This window comes from Mesoplodon mirus (genome assembly GCF_964341445.2).
Source record: "Mesoplodon mirus genome assembly, chromosome: 5".
Taxonomy (NCBI): domain Eukaryota; kingdom Metazoa; phylum Chordata; class Mammalia; order Artiodactyla; family Ziphiidae; genus Mesoplodon; species Mesoplodon mirus.
In genome coordinates this window covers 126,267,483-126,279,804 of record NC_138980.1, presented here as the reverse complement: position 1 = coordinate 126,279,804, position 12,322 = coordinate 126,267,483, and the positions used below count along the sequence as shown (strand labels likewise).

General features: G+C 40.4%; 1 protein-coding gene across 8 annotated transcripts in view; it reads left to right on the top strand.

The window, feature by feature from the left end:
* Positions 1 to 12,322, top strand: part of ARHGEF28 (Rho guanine nucleotide exchange factor 28) — a 330,930-nt gene that overhangs the window by 131,339 nt on the left and 187,269 nt on the right. The gene's annotated exons all lie outside the window — the stretch shown is intronic.

The window sequence follows — 12,322 nt, the reverse complement described above, 5'->3', positions numbered from 1 at the left end:
ATCTTTGAAAATGTCAGTGTCACTGACAGCATTCATATTTACTATATTTATGCTAACTTTTGGAGTTACTTCTGGATGCCCCTTCTTTACTAAAAGACTAAATAGACTCTTAATATCATTAAATAGACTCTTAAAACCATTTGGAATCTGTGTGAACAAAGATATAGATGTTGTATATAAGCTCATACGATGCATGAGGCTACACTGTTCAACAGATACTACTTATGGTGATTACAAATAACATAATTGTATTGGAGATAGAACTATTGCTCTGTATTTTATTGGACACAAACATGTACTATTGCTGTTTTTCTGTATTCTTCCTATGACTTTAGCTTTGTGGTTGGATGATGCTGTCTTTAAGAGTTTCTGCTTCCTGATAAATTCTGGTTACAGGTTGGTTTAAAGTTGATCATGGATTAAGATTAAATTAACTACTCTAGGTAAAAGGGGTATGATTTTTTTTAAGCAGAATCAATCATAAGGTCATAAGCCACAATCAGAGAGGACCTCCATTTCTTTCCTTTATTAGGGTTATACTTAAACTCTGCTGACACTTAAGGATGTTTCTTATTTCTTAAGACCTTGGATGAAAGAAATCATCCATGCCTGAATCCCATGTGCTGCACTTAGCTGTGTGGCAGCTGACTGATATGAATGAAGGGGTGGGCTTCCTGAGGGAGTGGATGGTGTGTGTTCTGCTCACCATTATCCCTAAGGACCTAGCAAAGAGCTTGGCACATAACAGGTGCTCAGGAAGTACTTGAATGAATGAGTGGTGTATCCTGAGACCTTTAAGGAGTTGCACATCCTAGATATTGCTATTGTAATTCTCCTGTATGTATAGGAGGAAAAAATGTTTTCTGGCTAAGGAACTTTATTCATATGTATATACACACATATATTCATATATTCATTGGTGTATGTACACATGTGTATACATATATTCATTCATATGAGTGTGTATATACATATGTATCTATGTATCTATCTATGTATCTATCTATCTATCTATTTTATACTTTCTGGCTAAGGAACTTCATTTGCTTAAGCCTCCTGGCTTTTAAAACAAATTTTATCAATAATATTAGAGGGTATTTTATATTTTGGAAGGCAGACTCATTTTGACAAAGACATAAAGCTTTCATAATTTCTCACTGGTCACCATGCTCAAAGACATAAGTAAAGAGCCTCAAAGCCTCATGGATAGGCAGGTGTAGGTCAGCGAGGGGGGTACTTTCCTAGCACAGCAACTCTCTCAGCATAGCAGGTTGGACTCTGCCGTGGTTCAGTCTGTGCCTCTGAAAAATGATAAATTGTTGAAAGTTATGGAACTTCATAATTTCATATGAACAGCCTAAACTAAGAAACTTCAAAGTGGGATTCATGTTATCCACATGCTGTATTTATTTTTTATCCTAAGATTTAGAAATAAGATTTCATAATCTTCAGTCTGTACATTGACAGTAGTATATGCATACAATTTTCTGGGTTTGGGGCATATGTGCAATTATTTTTGCTGACAGAGATGCATAATCAAATAAGTTTGGAGAAAACTGGGTTAACCACCAAACTGCCAAGGGTTATCTTATTGCCATTTTCATTGATGTTTGGAGATGTGTTCTTGTTTTCCAAGCCTCCATCTATCATGACCCTTTGGTTTATCCATATCCTTATAACAGACAGATTTATGTCACCAAGATATATAAGTATATATTGTATAGATATATGTATTTTCATGAGAAAAATTGGAGCAGTTGCTTTACATGGTGAGACATTGTATTCTATTGGAAAGCAATTCTAGTGTAATAGTCATTAAGATTATATGCCGGGCTTCCCTGGTGGCGCAGTGGTTGGGAGTCTGCCTGCCAATGCAGGGGACACAGGTTCGAGCCCTGGTCTGGGAGGATCCCACATGCTGCGGAGCAGCTAAGCCCGTGAGGCACAACTACTGAGCCTGCGCGTCTGGAGCCTGTGCTCCGCAACAAGAGGAGCCACGACAATGAGAAGTCCGCGCACCGCGATGAAGAGTGGACCCCGCTCGCCACAACTAGAGAAAGCCCGCACATGGAAACGAAAACCCAACACAGCCAAAAATAAATGAATAAATAAATAAATTTATTTTAAAAAAAGATCATGTGCCAAATCCTCGCCCAGTTGCTTCCTGTCTCTGAGATCATCTGGGCAAGTTATTTCTGTTCTGATGCCATGGTTTTAATTTCTAAAATGAGGCATAATAGTACCCACCTCATTGGCTTGTTGCAATGGTTGAATTAGTGTATGGTGAAGCTTCTACAACAATGTCTGAACATACTGAGTTCTCAGTAAAAGTTGACTTTCATGTGTGTATGTGAATGGATTTCTGTGTATAGAGAGTAGATTGTATGTACATATGTGGAAAGCAAATTACAGTTGGTCTGGGCAACTGAAGCTACAGGCAAAGGACAAAATCTTGCTATTGCAAACAATTCCTTGAAAATTCCAGTAAATTTCTAGACTTTCTCTAAGAACAGTTTGTAGTACTTGAGGTAACATTGCTTGCAGCCTAGACTTGTAATAGAACTCTACAACATCAGTATTCAGGGACAGGGTTAACACTCCTTTTTCTTTTCAGTCCTCTGATTAGATCAGTTCCATCCCCCTGTCTTCTAGTTTGCTGATCCTTTCTTCCACTTGACCTAGTTTGCTGTTGAATTCTTCTTTTGAATTTTTCATTCCAGATACTGTATTCTCCGGCTCTGTGATTTCTGTTTGGTACTTTTTAACATTTTCTGTCTCTTTGTTGAAATTCTCACTTTGTTCATGTGTTGCTGTCCTGACCTCCATGAGCATCTTTGTTATTTTGAACTCTCTATCAGATAAATCACTTATTTCCATTTCATTAAGATCAGTTTCTGGAGATATATCTTGTTCTTTTGTTTGGAACTTATTATGTTTCTTCATTTTCCTGGACTCTGTTTTGGTTTCTGTGCATCAGATAAAACAGCCACCTCTCCCAGTCTTGACAGACTGGTCTTGTGTAGATGAACCTTGTCAATCATCCCAGCCCAAGCTCCTGGTTGCCTCTTAAATCTTTGTGCTAGTCCAAGTTGCTGTCTTTGTTCATAGTGGCTCCCAGTAGTAGAGGGTGTACCAAGACCCATCAGTGTCCTAAGGGGGAGGATCTCAGTCAGCACCTAGATGCAGGCTGATTAGAAGGCATAAGCTGACAAAGTATGCAGTCACATCCCTTCCAGGGAAAGACTGGAAGATGGATGTTTTTGGCTTGCTCCTCTGTGCAGAACCTTGGGGGGATGGTTGCAGCAAGTACTTATGTGTACACCCATTAACAACTGCTTCTTTATCCACCGCAGTCCTGTGGGACTCCTGAATGCAAGCCCCATTGGCTGTCAATGCCAGGGGATCTGGGACCTGTCTCTTGAGTGACAGCCATAAAAGCAGCTCCTTCCAGAGAGATGCTGGTAACCTGGCTTTATTGTTGGAGTGGACTGGAGCAAGGGAGTGGGGGAATTGCCAACTGGCTTCCTTGGGGTCCAGGGAGAATGACAGCCAGCCCCTAGATGCATTCTACTTAGATGCTGGACCCTCGGGCAGCAGCTTATAAAGTATGAAGTCAAATCTCTTCCAGGGAAAGACTGGGAGATGGGTGTTTCTGCCTGCTTACTCAACACTGAGCCCTGGGGAGACAGCCTAGGTGCCTGCTTATATGCCCATCTAGAGCTGCTGATTTATTTGCTCTAGTCCCGTGGGATTCATGGATGTAAGTCCTGTTGGCCTTCAGAGCTAGGCATTTTGGGGGCCCATCCCTCAGGTGGGAGCCTTAAAAGTTGGGGTGCTACATGTATGGTGAAAACCCTTGATTCCTCAGGGAAAAGTTGGGAGTTGGAAGTTCCCTCCTGATTGTATGGTGCTGAGCTGGGGATGGGGTTTATGGCAAGAGTATGTCTCAGCCTTTCCTACCCACGTGAGTATGGGTATTTTCTCATCCAGTCCTATGTGTGGGAGTCATCGAGCTAGTGACTGGATTTCTCTCAGTGGGAATTGCTCTGTGTGTAGCTGTACATTTGGTACTTCCATGGGAGGAGGGAAGTTCAGGAGTCTCCTAGGTCACAATCCTGGTCCTTCCCCTTCAATGTAGTAGAGTTATAATGTAAGCCATTTAGAATCTCTTACGAGCTCAATGCATCTTTTTTTCAGCGTACATATTTTATTAGTGTTGCTTGTCTTTGAGGCAGATAAATTACATTAGCAAAGTGAGAAATAAACTGTGGCTTGTGGCCCACTGGAGTTTATCATGTGTTAATGGTAGGAGCATCGTAAATGGAAAAGTTTTTTTCCCTAGTAGTTATTTCTCCTAAGACCTGTCCAAAAACTATTTAAAACCTTACTATTCACATTTATTTAAAATTCTTTTTCTTTATCTGTGTTTTTTAGGGGGGTACAGAGGATGTTACAGAATGAGTAAAATTGACTTCTGTAATGATTTTGTCATGGAAGAGTCTGATGGAAGCCTTACTGTGAAGCATTCCTGTATTTCCTTGCATTTTATAATAAATCTCTTATTTTCCTTTCTTTTCAAACACTAAGAGTTATCAGGAAGGCCTGAGAACCTGTAGAAGGGCCAGAATCTGAGCAGAGTATTGTGTCTTATGAAGAAAAGCAGAGCCTTTCCTTGGCCCTGCATCTTACCCATCATTACTCACAATGCAACTAAGTTACTCTCCTACGGAAGGAAATATCCTGTGTTTTATTTAATTTTGTGCCATAAATAAAATTGGATTTCTGTTTTGCAAAATTAAACCCATTCTTTCTGTGAAATAGCTTTTATGATAAAAGCTTCTGAGGTGCCTCACATTTACAGTAAAACTTTAAGTAGTAATATACTATCCCATAAAATTTCATGATTAACTTTTTTGTTCTAATTTTTTGCTTGTTTGTTTTTTGGACAGAAATCTTTTCTCAGAGATTGACATAATTTTGACAATTAGGTTAACTGGCATAAAATACTCTTTTTTTATTCTGTTGGTGCTCAGATATCTTGAGTTAAAGTCTTCCCTTCCTGCTCAATCAAATTACTTCCTGTCACTTGTGTGTCCAGAAGCCTGATGTGGCTGGCAAGCACCAAACTTGCCGTCACCAGTGGGGAGGCTGCCATTTGAGTAAAGATCCCAGAGGGACTACAAATGCCATCTCGGAGGACTGATGGCCTTGCCCCTGAACATAGTAGCTCTTCTCCCAACCTATGGAATTAGGTAGAGCTTGTCTTGATTACGCGTTCTGATTTAAGGAAAAAAAGCCCCTTTACTTAAAAAAAAAGTCATATAAAGTCTCTGTCTCACAGCATATATTTACACTTACAAACCAATATGTAGCAACAATTTGCAGATTCAAGGCATTTTCTGCCAAAGTAAATTACTGTTGTGAAAAATGAGTGGAGTTTTCTGCAGGTCTCTAGGTAAAAGTACTTCATATGTGCAAAGGTCTCCTTAATAGGCAGAAAGAAGTTCTTTGTTGTGGAAGAGATAGAACTCTTCATTAATTACACCAATTATAAAAACATAGCAACCTGTTTTTCAGCTTTATTGAGATATAATTAACATATTTGTGCATGTTTAAGGTGTACAGTGTGTTGATTTGGTGCATTTATATATTGCAGATGACTACCACCATAGCATTAATAACTCCCTACCGTCACATAATTACCATTTCTTTTTTGTGGTAAGAACATTTAAGAAAGGTGGCACCATGAATTGAATCTGTAGGGCAAATACATTAAAATTTTTTATAAAGCAAAGAAAATATCTGTTAGATTGCTTTATCAAGTTTAAAGAGTTAAACTTTATTCCTGTCTTTATAGTTAGTTTTATAAGTGGAAAAAGTTTTTAGGGTAAGCCAACTGAGCTTTTGCAACTTTTCTGCAGGGCTGTCTTGGGTACAAGGCCAGTGTATTTTGGGTGCTGGCTTCTCATTCTGTAGTTGTATGATTGGTTGGAGAACTGTCCTCAAAGAGAAGCAATGGATGGAACGGGTAGGACCCACTGAGAACAACTTAGAGAATGTATTATTTTAATGATTAATTCCAAATATCAGATCAAGAGTATGCTCCTTTCCTTGCAAGTAACACCAGTGGAGTTATAGCAACCAAAACATATATAAACTTGAATCAAGAGATTAGAGAAATGGTGCATTGGTTGCAGAATACATGTTGTAAGGGCAAGTCCAAGTAGTATCTGTAGTAACAAGTCACAGTGTAATGAGTAGTGACTTAAAGGAGAAGTAGGAACCTCATGAGGGGCTATAGGTTTAATGGATAAGGACTGCTGTTACTAGGAAGAAGGGTGGTTAGCATGATGCTGTGCTTTATTAGTAGGGTCTTTATAAATTCCCTTTGAAGGAGAATGTTTTTCTCTATTTTACAACTAATGGGGGAAAAAGGAAAAGAAATGCAGTTGACCAAAAGGACTTAGAAGAATGGGGGTTATTCAGCAACTGTTAAATATGTCTTAATAGTTTAGTGTTCCCTTAAGGAGTTTAAGGAGCAATCGTAATATTGCTTATCTGCAGGAAACGCCATTAAGTGAGAATTAACAGTTCATTATGAGAGACTCAGTGGGAGCTGCCAGTTTTCTGTGACATCTACATTTTGCTTCAAGCCACATACTGGGAATCATCACCTTCTTTCTAGGCAATGAGAGAAGGCAATGTGTGGGCCCGCAATGTTTGACAGAGGGAAATATCTGTTTATCTTTCCTTGAATAGAGGAAAGAGATCTCTAACCAGGAAGAGGCAGAGTTTGTTTAACACTTGAAATGGAGCTTGGCTGCTGTTGCTGTTTTTTACATCTTTATTGGAGTATAATTGCTTTACAATGGTGTGTTAGTTTCTGCTTTATAACAAAGTGAATCAGCTATACATATACATATGTTCCCATATCTCTTCCCTCTTGTGTCTCCCTCCCTCCCACCCTCGCTTATCCTTGAATATAGTCTGCCAGCTCTAGAAATCGAAAGGAAATAGAGCCAGGCCCTGTTGGTTGGTCCCCACCTGTGTGCCATGTCTTGTTAGCCAGGGAATGGTACATTGGATTAGAAGACTTGCTTGCTGTCCCACAGACTATGTGAAATGTCAGCTTTGTCTTTCTGCCCCAAAGCTTTGTCCTGGACCGAAAGTTTCAGATAACATCAGCTGATGTCCTACCAGTGGGTAGGAAACCCATAAAGGACAGATTTATTACAAAATACAAGTTCCTAGGTTTTAAAAAAATTTTTGGAGGAGTTTTAAAATTAATGCATTATGGGTATTGACTAAGTCTGGGATATATGTTTTTCTTGGAAATCTTGACATTTTTCAAGCAGTTGTGTATACACTCAGTATTACTTTCTTGCTTTCTGGCACTTCTGATAGTATCTGGTGGGACAGACATCTCCACACTTTCTTTTCTGACATTTAAAGCTGGTATCATATTCCTTCAGTTGCTAAGGTAACCCACTGGATGACTGCTAGTGGTGGAGAGAATGTTCTTTAAGACAGGTCCTATGGTAAATGGGTAAAACTGTTTCATAGTACTTAGCCATGCACATGCACACAAATGTGCATCATTTGTGAAGTTTTAAAATCCTTAACCTAAAACTGGTTTCTCTATCTTCTGTTTCTTTTTTTAGCTTTTCATTTTTAAGGAATAGGTTTCTCTGGCAGTAAAGAATTTAACACAGAATTGACCTCTTAAGGAAAAGGACTTTTTTTCCCCATGTCAAATCATTTGGACTTATCCTGCAGTTAAGTCAGTCAACTCTTATTAAGCACCTTCTCTGTTTAAGGCACTATATATATATATATATATATATATATATATATATATATATTTTTTTTTTTTTTTTTGTGGTATGCAGGCCTCTCACTGTTGTGGCCTCTTCCATTGCGGCGCACAGGCTCCGATGCGCAGGCTCAGCAGCCATGGCTCATGGGCCCAGCCACTCTGCAGCATGTGGGATCTTCCCGGACCGGGGCACGAACCCGTGTCCCCTGCATCGGCAGGCGGACTCTCAACCACTGCGCCACCAGGGAAGCCCCAAGGCACTATATTTTAAAGAAGAAAAAGCAGCTTAAGCTTTTCCTTAAAAATTAAGCCTCCTACAGGGCACCAATGGCCCTGAGACTGGAGTAGAGAATTACATATTCACTCTCACACCTGAGAAATAGAGGATAGGGTTCTATTCAGGTTATTTTCAGGTTATTTCAGGTTATTTTCTCCCTCTCTCAAAATTTTCAAGGAAAAAAAATGTAAATGGAAGCTTTTATTTTCAAACACCCATCCCTGATGTGCCTCCCAACAGATTCAAGAAAGTGGAAGGTTTTGAAATTTACCTCTGGGTGGCTGTTCTCCTCTGGGAACCCTTCAGAGGTACAGGGCAGTTTTGGTTTGCACACAGGAGACTCAAATTGAATTTGAAAATGACTGTAGCTGAGGATTCTCTTAATACTCGAGTAAAAAAAGTTTAACTTTTTGCTGTTTTCGTGGATTTCTTCAATAGGATTTGAATGCTGGCAGCTGTCCTTGTACTACTTTATTTAAAAATTAAATAAAATACTGGTTTAAAAACTACCAAATGCTTGGAGGTTAAAAGGCTGATGGTTGAAAATGGGTGGGAGAGGCCTGGCAAAGGGGGCGGGCAGTGAGCCAGAAGTGATGAGATAATCCGAGGGAAATGACCAACCCTGTGTCCTGGTGCAGCACCCCTTTTACTTGGCCCCAGTGAACTTTACAAGGCCTTGTCTTGACTCTTTCAAATATGGGCCTTGATGTGAGCATGAGGCTATATAGGTAGAAGCTTGTATCTTCTGTAATTCTACCCTAGGTTTTAGTTCATAATGATTCTCAAATGCCTACTTTCTCTTCCCCACATCTATAGCTGTAGCAGCTTTTATTTTGCAGGTTTGTCATGAGGGTGTGTGTGTGTATGTGCATGCGGAGACAGATGAGGCCGACATCTGGAGAGTGGGGTGCAGGCCTGAGCCCTGAGGATTGGTGAGGCTTAGTTTCCTTCTGCTTGCTTTTCCCGGCTCTGCTTGTTGATTTATTCAAGTCCTATCTTTTCTGCCCTTCTTTTCTTGGGTTTGTCTTCTTTTATCTAATTATCTTTGCCTAATTGGAAGCATAACAGTTAGGAACTTGAGTTTTAAAGGTAGAAAAGCCTGGGTTCGGATCCTTGATGCTGCATTTACTATCCGAGTGAGCTCGGGCAATTGCATAATTGTGTCAAGCCTCAGTTTCTGCCCCTACCTTGTTCAATGCCTGTCAGGATTAAATGAGAGAACACATGTAAGTTGCTTAATAAGTGTTAGATGGAAACAAGAAATATAAAGTCCTTGTAGTCATTGGCACCTAGCAAGAATGAAATAAAGATGCATGTTGTGGTTTATTTTCCTTCATGGGTAACAACTGCCATCTGGACTTCTAATGAACGTTTCCCAACCTTTCACCCTCACTCTTATCCCAGGTAGGCTTCGTCTTATATATTGACTTCCTGTTTGGTTTATCCCATTTATCTTCTCCTTCTCTCACCAGAATATCCCTTCCTGAGTGTGCCCCTGTGCTGAAGGAGGGGATAAGATCTCCCACTAAAGTTGTAGCTCATACCCACAAAGCTTAGTATTTCTCAATCTGGGCTTGGCTGTTTCCTGGTTGTGCTTGAATTCAGAATCCCAATGCAAACTTCAAAAGGCCATTTTCAAGATATGATGAGTCAATGCTTTTTCTTCTTGTCAACAATAAAATTAGACTGCAGTGTATTTTCATTTGTCACCCAAACAGAACAGGGTTCCTGGAGGGTCACTTGGAAGGGTGCCTGGGAATTCCACAGGCTCACCTGTGGTGTGAGTGGGGAGCAGAAGGATGCCCAATGCATAGTATGTTGTCAACAAATATCTACTGAATGAGTGAATGGTAGATGTAAATTAGAGCCTTGAAGAAATATTAACAAATGAAAAAATTCTATTGCACAGGCTGGAAAAGCTGGTATGACATAATTGCTGCTTATGGCACCTAATGACCACCTGCTGCCCAAACCATGGGGCTGTAGCACATTTGTCTTATGGCACATCTGGTGTCTTTCAATTTTTTTTTTTAATAAATCTATTTATTTTATTTATTTATTTTTGGCTGCGTTGGGTCTCCGTTGCTGCACGCAGGCTTTCTCTAGTTGCGGTGCGCAGCCTTCTCATTGTGGTGGCTTCTCTTGTTGCAGAGCATGGGCTCTACGCACACGGGCTTCAGGAGTTGTGGCTCGCGGGCTCAGGAGTTGTGACTCACGGGCTCTAGAGCGCAGGCTCAGTAGTTGTGGTACACATGCTTAGTTGCTCTGCGGCACGTGGGATCTTCCTGGATCAGGGCTTGAACCCGTGTCCCCTGTATTGGCAGGCAGATTCTTAACCACTGTGCCACCAGGGAAGCCCTGGTGTCTTTCATTGATGCAATTATAGTGCCTCTTAATCACATAACTAGTTCCCTTAAATTATGATTTTAAATTATAACCAGAGGAAAACTGCTTGCAGATATACATAGATCTATGTAGTGACTCTTTATTATATTTTTGTATTAAAAAGACCAGACAAATATGTATGACTGGTAAGTCTCCCCATACAGCCTGTCTTAGTTCTTGAGACCCCTGTCCCATATGTTATTTTCGTTTTAGCCTGCTGACAATCTTGGATACTAGGCTGAGCAGATACTCCTTTCCTTTTTTTCAATCTATTTATTTATCTATCTATCTATCTATCTATCTATTTATTTATTTATTTTTGGCTGCATTGGGTCTCCATTGCTGCATGCAGGCTTTCTCTAGTTGTGGCGAGCAGGGGCTACCCTTCGTTGCGGTGCGTGGTCTTCTCATTGAGGTGGATTTTCTGGTTGCGGAGCACGGGCTCTAGGCACGCTGGCTTCAGTAGTTGTGACACGTGGGCTCAGGAGTTGTGGCTCATGGGCTCTAGAGCACAGGCTCAGTAGTTGTGGTGCACGGGCTTAGTTGCTCCGTGGCATGCGGGATCTTCCCGGACCAGGGCTCGAACCTGTGTCCCCTGCATTAGCAGGTGGATTCTTAACCACTGCACCATCAGGGAAGTCCCTCCTTTCCTTTTACAGATCAAGCAGCTTAAAACTTGAGAATTCAGTGGTCTTTCCAAAGCTACGTCCCTGTAAGTGTTCAACTCCAGATCTTTCAGCTATTTGATCTGCTCCCATTGCACTGCACAGTGTTGTGTCTGGCTTCTTAATATCTTGTGTTGTTGTCCATGTTGTACATGTCACTCTGGAAACGTCCCCAGATTGTGAAAGCCAGAAATCGTATTACCATCTTTGAATTCTGATAAGGACTTTTTAGTGTTTCAGCTGATTTAGTACTAGTTCCACAAGGTAAGTATAACCAACCTATATGAGGTACAAAATCCATGAAGTGCATTCCAGTACTGTATATCAAAATGCGAATTTTCTGGAATGATTGTGTGTGTGGTTGTGTTTTCCCAGATTTTCAGTCAGGAGTTGCTGTAATCTGAGTGTCTCAAATGTTTCTGATGCAGAGCAGACACTTTGGGAAGCTAAAACCTGCCATTATGCTTTTTCAGTCCTCTTCTATCTGTTGGCTATATGATCCCACCATGCCTGCCACGTTGCTATTGTGCTCCATGGGACGTCCTGTTTCCATATCTTTCCTATGATGTGTTTATATTTGCAATTACTATCCTAGACTCACCAACCTCCGATCTTCCGTATGGAAGGCTGATTTGTTTATACACACACCAAAGCCCCAATCAGAGCTACCCAAAGGGAAGATGCCGTACTATACAACTTCTCCTCCCATTCTCATTAAGAGTCCTGAAAATTATCAGAGATTGTGTGTGATGTTCATGCCAAATACTCTCTTCCACTCTCCATGTAAATTTTTGCTAATATTTCTTCCATTCTCTTTCTGCTCATCATTTTTGTATTTTATAAACATCTGTAAACTTTCAAATCATGATGCATGATGTAGGTTGATTAACCTGTAGAGCAGTTTCCTTGTAGGTCAGATAGTTTTATTTATTTCTGTTCACACTCTTTGTGTAAGCCTAGAGCTATAGTTTACCAGACAGGATTTCCTGGGCAAGATACTTATTTTATTGCAAACTAAAGTGGGCTGGCCATGTGCTTCCCCCTTTGTGTCCACGGGGCCTGGCATATTGTAGTAGTTTGACTCAATGTTTGTCTGCTCAATGACTTAGATGCACAAATTGAGACCTCTATGAATATATATGTGGCTTTGGAAACCAGAGAAGAACTTATTTTAATTGA